Below are 9,058 nucleotides of genomic sequence, written 5' to 3'. Positions count from 1 at the left end.
AAAGTCACTAATAAAAACTTGCTGGTTTTGCAGCTTAGGGGGCATCACGGAACCTGCCGACATGTGATGTCTGCCCCGGACACCCAGCTTTAAAATTTCTCTCTTTGGTACTGTTTCCCTTTATTTCTCAGACCGGCTGACATTTAGGGAAAATAGAAAAGAACTCATGTGAAATATCATGGGCTGAATTTCCCCCGACAATGTGGCAGTAGTCCCTGCTGCTTGTGAGGCTGAGCAGGGAGGATCACTTGAACCTGGGATGCTGATGTTGCAGTGACCAAGACAGTGCCACTGCACTCCAGACAGGGTGACAGAGCAAGACCCTAGCTCAAAAATAAAAGGGCAGCGGCAGCAAGACACAACTCCCAGTCAGCCACACCATCATGAGACTAAACAACCAATGCTTGCTTGACCAGTGAACCATGTAGCCAGATGATTTTTTCCCAACTGTAGGCTAATGTAAGTGTTCTGAGCATGTTTAATGTAGGCTAGGCTAAGCCAAGGTGTTAGATAAATAAGATATATTTCTTTCTTTTCTTTTTTTAAAGAGATGGGGTCTCACTATATTGCCTAGGCTGCAGTGAAGTGGCTGTTCACAGGTGCAATAATCACGCACTAAAGCCTCAAAATCCTGGGCTCAAATAATCCTCCTGCCTTATCAGAATGTAAGCTCATCATAACTCAAGAAGCATCTGTACTTAAGATTAAAAAGGTAGAAAAACAAAACAAAACAAAACAGGAACTAAGTAGTCATAAGAAAAAAAAAAAGGGCAGGTTGCCACCCCAGGACCAAGGGGTAAGGCCATGCCAGTGGGCCTAGAGAACAGAATATCAAGCCATAGAGAACTATTTTCAAGTCTCAGAACTGAATGGAATTAGTCCTGCAGACTTACAAACCTGCTTTAAGCCCCTTTTTTCCTTCCAATTTATCTCTTTTGGAATGGGAATGCTTCTCTGCCTGTCCCACCATTGCATCTCAGAAACAGATAACTTGTTTTGTATGTATCACAGGTTTAGAAATAGAAGGGTTTTTTTTGTTGTTTGTTTGTTTTTTAAGACAGAATCTCACTCTTGCCACCCAGGCTGGAGTGCAATGGTGCAATCTCAGCTCACTGCAACCTCTGCCTCCCAGGTTCAAGCAGCTCTCCTGCCTCAGCCTCCCGAGTAGCTGGGACTACAGGCATGTGCCACCACACCCGGCTACTTTTTGTATTTTTAGTAGAGACAGGGTTTTACTGTGTTAGCCAGGCTGGTCTTCAACTCCTGACCTCAGGTAAGCTGCCTGCCTCAGCCTCCTAAAGTGCTGAGATTACAGGCGTGAGCCACCATGCCCAGCAGAGATAGAAATTTTGCTTCAGGATTAACCAACATCTTAACCCATCGCCAATTCAGATGATTCAGAAGTTGAGATTTGGGACTTTCTGAGTTTATTCTATTCAGGTAAAATGTGAGACTTACTTATAGAGTTTACATCAAAATAGATTAACACTTTTGGGGGATATTGGGATACAGCACATCTATTTTGTATGTGGAAAGAACATAAATTTTGGGGGGACCAGAAGGCAGACTGCTATGGGTTGAATTGTGGTCCCCAAGAAATGTATGTGAAGTCCTTAACCCCCAGTATCTTAGAGAGTAACTTCATTTGGAAAAAGGATCATTGCAAATGTAATTAGGATGAGGTCACATGATGGAGTAGGGCAGGCCCCTAATCCAATATGACTGATCTCCTAATAAGAAGATGGCCATATGGAGACAGAGACAAAGGAAGAATGGAATGTGAAGCTAGAAGCAGAGATTAGGGTGATTAAAAAAAAAAAGTGTCAATCATTGACACCCATCACCAGAAGCTAGGAGGCATGGAAGAGATTTCCCTTAAGAGTTCTCAGAAGGATCCAACCCAGCTGATATCTTGATTTCAGACTTGTAGCCTCCTTAATTGTGAGAAGAAATTTCTGCTGCTTTAAGCCACCCAGTTTGTGATATTTTGTTACAGCAGCCCTAGGAAACTACTGCAGGGGGTGTATGAAAAGTTGGCTATGAGCTGTTCATGTTTTAGAATTGGGTGATGAATGTACGCAGGGTGTTTGTTATATTATTGTTTACTGTTTTATATATTTGACAATTTCAGAAATAAATTCTTTTTTTTTTTTTGAGATGGAGTCTCCCTTTGTGGCCCAGGCTGGAGTGCAGTGGTGCGATCTCGGCTCACTGCAATCTCCGCCTCCTGGGTTCACACCATTCTCCTGCCTCAGCCTCCCAAGTAGCTGGGACTATAGGCGCCCACCATTATGCCTGGCTAATTTTTTTGTATTTTTAGTAGAGACAGAGTTTCACCGTGTTAGCCAGGATGGTCTCGATCTCCTGACCTCGTGATCCGCCCATCTTGGCCTCTCAAAGTGCTGGGATTACAGGCGTGAGCCACTGCGCCTGGCTCAGAAATAAATTCTTAATAAACAAAACAATGTCATAATAAGTAGAGTAAGTATTAAAGCTTTAAAAAGCAGAAGCAAACAAATTAGAAAACAGTTGAATAAAATTGGAAATTGGCCCCAAAGCTGTTCTTTATATCAGGTATAAAAGAAATCGATCAATGCCAGCACAGTGGCTCGCACCTGTAATCCCAGCACTTTCAAGAGGCCAAGGTGGGCAAATCACCTGATATCAAGAATTCGAGACCAGCCTGGCCAACATGGTGAAACCCTACCTCTACTAAAAATACAAAAAAAAAATTAGCTGAGTATGGTGGTAGACACCTATAATCCTAGCTACTCGGGAGGCTGAGACAGGAGAATGGCTTGAACTCACGGGGAAGAGGTTGCAGTGAGCCAAGATTGCACCACTGCACTCCAGCCTGGGCAACAGAGTGAGACTCCATCTCAAAACAAAAGAAAAAAATTTTTTGGTTAAGAGTTTAGATAAAGGAAAAAACTCCATTTAAATGTTTCTGTGAAGAAAACCATAATGGATTACATGGCACAACAACAGTTTCAAAAAATTAAAACCAATTTGTAAACATTAATCATCACGGTTACTTATATGCCCTTAAAAATGATCTATATGCTCCTAGTGTCACATAAGACACGTTAATCTAGGAGTCTACTTCACTCAGACTTTTTGCAACTAACATGCATTCTTTGTTTCTTCATCACTGTGGGGAAGAGGTGGTACATACAAAAGGTTCTTGACATAACCCTATAAAAAGATGATCACATGGTGTATTATCTGGGAATTTAAATGGCCACAATTCCAGGATACGTCAATGCTATCAACTTTAAAAAATAAATAAATTTGACCTATAATGGGGGGGCCAGCTGGGGGTAGGGTAGAAAGAGGCAAACTGTGTATCCTGGAACTTTGTAACTGGAAAAAAATTACCAGCAGCAGCAGCCTGATCAAAACTGCAACTTCTTGCCCACCTGGACAACCCAGCTCTCTTTTCTAGAAATTAGCATCTATGCTCAATTTCTAATAATGGAATGGTGCCTAGGTACTCATGTTTGTCTAGGTGAAAACAGCTTCTAAATCCAGGTGCTTACATCAGAATTGCTCTCCTGGAAATTTAGGACTGAGACATTGAGTCACTTACCTGTAGGGTAACCTGTAGAATCAGAGATTTCTCAAATTTGACCTGTCTTATTTTGATACCATGTTTCCCAGCAATGTAACCTCCCCTTAAGTATCAGTTTTTGTAAAATCTCCTAATCAATTTCTTATCAGATTATATTATATAAATACCTATCATCTAGAGTACTCCAGAAGCCAAATGAACATTAAAAAAAAAAATACTGAGATAGGGCCAGGCATAGTGGCTGAGTGTAATCCCAGCATTTTGGGAGGCTGAGGTGGAAGGATAACTTGAGGCCAGGAGTTCATGACCAGCCTGGGCTACATAGCAAGACACTGCCTCTCTACCAATTCTATCAATATTAAAAAAAAAAAAACTGGGTGTGGTGGTGGCACCTGTACTCCTAGCTACTTGAGAGGCTGAGGTGGGAGGACGGATTGATTGAGGCCAGGAGTTTGAGGCTATCGTGAACCATAATTGTCCACTGCAGTCCACCCTGGGGTGACGGACTAATAAGACTCTGTCTCTAAATAAATAAATATTACAAAAAGAAAAGCACTGAGATAGGTAATGTTGGTAAGTGAGATTATAGATTTTAATCTCATAAACAATTTTAAGTTAGCTACTATACACTCCCATTTCCAAAAGTTTAGATTGGAATGTTTGCTGCCTTTGGTAGCTAAGAGAAAAGAAATAACAATGAGGGATATTATAGTGCCATTCTTCCACAGTCCTTATCAAATAAATAGGCCTTTGAGTCTTGGAATTGTTGAGAGTAAGAAAGCAAATAATATATAAAGTTGACAAGCACAAAAGACACAAAGAGGCCAGGCATGGTGGCTCAAGCTTGTAATTCCAACACTTTGGGAGGCCAGGGCAGGGGGGTTGTCTGAATCCAGGAGTTCAAGACCAGCCTAGGCAACATAGTGAGATCCCATCTCTACAAAAAATAAAAACAAAAGTAGCCAGACATGATGGTGCATGCCTGTAGTCCCAGCTACTCAGGAGGCTGAGGTGGGAGGATCACTTGAGGCGGGAGGTCGAAGCTACAGTGAGCTGTAACTGCACCACTGCACTCCAGCCTGGGGAACAGTAAGACCATGTTGGAAAAAAAGAAGAGGGGAGGGGAAGGGGAGGAGAGACCACAAGAAACAAATATAATGAATAATAGTTTACTATTCCTGAGAAAAAGAGAATACCAAATGTGAGAGAATGTGTAACTAGGGTTGGGGAGAGCGGGCTGGAGAGAGAGAGCACACAAAGACAACAGAGAGAAGTCAAATAGGAAATTTCAAAATGAGAATCAGCTGATGTATAAAAAAAGAGCAAAATAATTTTTTTACCGATAGAACTGCAAGATTTAGCTTTCCAAAATGATTCCATTCTCCAGAAAAGAAAAATTAATTTAAGCACTCATCTAAGTAACTAGTATAAAGTGCCAAGCAAAAATAAACATTTATTAGATATAGACAAATGCAAATATATTCAATGCTTTCGTACAAATGTGAATATCTGGGGGCCTTATTATCATCTTGTTAATATATGCCAGTGAACAATTTGTAGACACAAGACTTGTTTTACAAACAGGGTAATATGTTCCATGAACGTAAGCCAGGAATTTAAAACTTAGTGTCTATCTCTTCATTCTAAGAAATGTTTCAATTAACTCACTGTGTGTGTGTGTGTGTGTGTGTATGTTTTCTATCTCATGTGGTGGTGATGAGCCTAGTACTTATATTCTTGAAATGAAAATCCCATTCTGATATTTCTTCCTCCCTCTTCTCTGTCACATTAAACTGATTACCAGGCTGGTCAGCTGAAGCTCTTACATATTACCGAATGTCTCTGTCCCGTTGTTCCTACTACTTCAGATCCTCATTCCAGTATCTGGGACACTGTCAGAGTCTAAATAGATTCTAGGTCTCTTGTCTCGTCTATCTTCCATCTCCCAATCCTCCTTCCCCCGATCCATTAGAATGACAGACCTAAGCATATCCTTTCTGAACATAAAAACCCTTCAATAACTTTAGGGATAAACTTTAGGCTCCTTAACATGATGCATGAGGTGCTTGAACATCTGACCCTTGACAGTCCCTCTCAGCATTCTGGCACATTCAGGGTCCTAACAATACCACCCTTCTCCCTGCCACCATCCCAAATCCCTCCCCCTGCTCACCACTCTCCTTGTTATTTCCCACTTCAAAGCTTTTGCTCCTTCAATCTGTAAAATTAACAGCCACTCATGTGCTCCTTCCTTTCTCGTCTCTTCACAGCCAGCACCTGGAGGTTTCTTACTCTTAGGAAAAACTGCGACCTTTTCTAAGATACCTCCTCCCTCTTTCCTCAGTCCTGTTAAAGGTTAGGTGGACATTCACTGTACCTCGAAAATCCTTGCACATATTATTGTTTAACAATCACCGATTGATGCACGTCTATCCACCATACAGACCTGGTACATATAAGAGGACATGCCAGAAATGAGGACGAGATCAATGGGCAGATAGATGAAATGTTTACCTTCCTTATTTACCTGAAACCTCATTTTTGGGAGTCCTAAAACCCATAAAGAATATTTAGTGCTTTCAAAAATATCTTTTACTTGGCCAGGTGCAGTGGCTTACACCTGTAATCCCAGCATTTTGGGAGACTAAGGCCGCTGGATCACTTGAGGTCAGGAGTTCGAGCCCAGCCTGGCCAACATAGCAAAACCCCATCTCTACTAAAAATACAAAAATTAGCCAGGCATGGTGGTCCTGCCTATAATCCCAGCTACTCAGGAGGCTGAGGCATGACGAGAATCGCTTAAACCTGGGAGGCAGAGAGGGTGCACTGGGCCAAGATCACACCACTGCACTCCAACCTGAGTGATGGAGTGAGAATCTGCCTTAAAAAAAAAAAATTAGCTGGGTGTGGTAGTGGATGCCTGTAATCCCAGCTACTTGGGAGGCCGAGGCATGAGAATTGCTTAAACCCAGGAGGTAGAAGTTGCAGTAAGCCAAGAGTGAACCACTGCACTACAGCTTGGGTGACAGAGCAAGACTCTGTCACAAAAAAAAAAAAAAAAAAAAAAAAACAAAGAAATAAATAAAAGGAAGTTAAGCTATGAGGACACAAAGGGATCAGAATGATACACAATGAACTTTGGTGACCTGGGGGAAAGGATGGGAATGGGGTGAGAGATAGAAGACTACACACTGGGCACAGTGTACACTGCTTGGGTGATGGGTACATCGAAATCTCAGCAATCGCCACTAAAGAACTTAGTCAAGTAACCAAACACCACCTGTTCCCCAAAAACCTACTGAAATAAATAAATAAATAAATATTTTTAAAACTGGCCATTATATATTTAACGACATGTAGAAAATTTAACAGCTCAATACAGTGAATTCTCTGCTATTTAGATATACTATAAAGATATTCTAGTGAATTTTTTCCCAGTACTCACAAAATTTCATTTTTTTCTAAATTCCACAATGTTCTAGCCACATAGGAGTATATCTTATTCTCTGAACATGCCTACCTGCCACCTCTTCCCTTTGCACCTGCTACCCTAGGTTATGTCACTTTCTCTGTCTGGAATTTTTAGTTGATCATTTTCTGCAAAGGTCAAATGCCTAGTTATTCTGCAAAGCCCTAGAAGCTCTTTGTATGCCTTACTCAATTCCTGAGACAAGAATAATTTCTCATTATTTACCCATAATGCTCCATTCAGCCTTATTATTATGTAATATATATTTTAATTTTCATACATTTATTGACTTGTCTTCCTACTTGAGGAGGAAACCCCCTATTTTATTTATCCTTGAATTCCTGGTGTCTAACACAACACTTGATACAAAGTAGGTCCATAGTAAATGCCCAGTAAATAAATGTTCCCAAACTTATCCTTTATTACCTACCATCCATTAAGGACTGATGTCTTCAAGCCCATTTTCCAATCATTCCTGTCATTTCAGAATTGCATGCCCCATTATTAGGCATAAAGAATTTATATGAACAAAACCTTATTAATTTTTTTTATTTTTTTGAAACAGGGTTTCACTCTGTTACCTGGGCTGGAGTACAGTCACAGAATCATAGCTCACTGCAGCCTTGACCTCCCAGGCTCAAGAGATCCTCCCACCTCAGCCTCTCGAGTAGTTGGGAGGGACTACAGGCAAGCACCACCATGCCCGGCTAATTGTTTTTCTTTTTTGCAGAGGTGGGGTCTCAGAATGTTGCCCAGGCTGGTCTGGTACTCCTGGGCTCAAGCAATCCTCTCACTTCAACCTCCCAAAGTACTGAAATTACAGGTGTGAGCCACCACACCCGGTCCATTAACTTTCTTTCTTTTTTGTTTTGTGTTTCTTTGCTTGCTGTTCTTTATTGAGACAGGGTCTTGCTCTGTTGCCCAGGTCGGGGTGCAGGGCACAGTCACGGTTCACTGCAGCCTCGACCTCTGGGCTCAAGGGACCCTCCCACCGCAGCCTCTTGAGTAGTTGGGATTACAGACACGTGTGCCTCCCCACACCTGGCTAAATTTATTCTTTTTTGTAGAGACAGGGTCTCGCTTGTTGTCCAGACTGGATTCAAACTTCTGGGCTCAAGCGATACTCCTGCCTGGGCATCCCAAAGTGCTAGGACTATAGGCATGAGCCACTGAGCCTATTCTAACACTAAGTAGAACAAAACAAATCATCAACAACAAAAATCCGACAAACATAAAGCAATCGCATATAAGAAAAGCTGTAAAAAGGAAAGAAATAGAAAGAAGAAAAAAGTAAACTTGATAAACAGATACACCATGCTTCTGGAAGGAAGGATTCAATATTGTAAAAATATATTCATCCCTAAAACAGTATTTCATTGTAACTCTAATATAGTCTAAATTGTGCTCTTATTAGTCCTAATGTTCATCTAGAAAAATAGATGACAATATTTGTCTTACCATATACTAAAATGTATATAAAGCTATAATAATTTAAAATAGTGTGGCACCAGGATAAAAATAGACACACCAATGGAACACATAAAAAGTCCAGGAACATACTCAAGTATTCAAGAATTTAGTAATGATTCAAACAATATTTCAAATCACAATGGAAAACATAGATTATTCAGCAATAGTGTTGAAAAAGTTGACTAACCAGGTGGGAGGGGAAAGTTGGGCACGTATCTTACCATATTCTAAAATTAATTCTAGGCTAATAAAATATTTATATCTAAATAATTCCTTCTTTGGTCTACCCTCGCTCCTTTTCTGCTTCAACACTTTAGTCTTAAAGCCATGAGATGGGGCTAGGCATGGTGGCTCATGCCTGTAATCCTAGCATAGGCATGGTGGCTCATGCCTGTAATCCTAGCATAGGCATGGTGGCTCATGCCTGTAATCCTAGCATTTTGGGAGGCCAGAGCAGGCAGTTCACTTGAGCTCAGGAGTTCAAGACCAGCCTTGGGCAACATGATGAAATCTCAACTCTACAAATAATACAGAAAACTTAGCTGGGT

Source organism: Gorilla gorilla, chromosome 4 (genome assembly GCF_029281585.2).
Source record: "Gorilla gorilla gorilla isolate KB3781 chromosome 4, NHGRI_mGorGor1-v2.1_pri, whole genome shotgun sequence".
NCBI classification, from domain to species: domain Eukaryota; kingdom Metazoa; phylum Chordata; class Mammalia; order Primates; family Hominidae; genus Gorilla; species Gorilla gorilla.
Note: the sequence above shows the minus strand (reverse complement) of the source record.